Source organism: Lupinus angustifolius, chromosome LG09 (genome assembly GCF_001865875.1).
Source record: "Lupinus angustifolius cultivar Tanjil chromosome LG09, LupAngTanjil_v1.0, whole genome shotgun sequence".
NCBI lineage: Eukaryota > Viridiplantae > Streptophyta > Magnoliopsida > Fabales > Fabaceae > Lupinus > Lupinus angustifolius.
The window spans coordinates 15187663-15187930 of record NC_032017.1 but is presented as its reverse complement, the minus strand read 5'-3'; positions in this window follow the sequence as shown (position 1 = coordinate 15187930).

Below are 268 nucleotides of genomic sequence, written 5' to 3'. Positions count from 1 at the left end.
CCTCATCCTGTCCTCATCCTCATCTTCGTCCTCTTCCTCATCCCCATCCTATCCTCATCCTCATCATCTTCCTCATCCACATCATATCCTCATCCTCTTCCTCACCCCCATCCTACCCTCATCCTCATCCTATCCTCATCCTCATCCTCATTCTCGTCCTCATCCTATCCACTACCTCTTCCTCACCCTCTTCCTCATCCTATCCTCATCCTCATTCTCGTCCTCCTCTTATCCTCATCTACGTCCTCATTCTATCCTCATCCTCCTC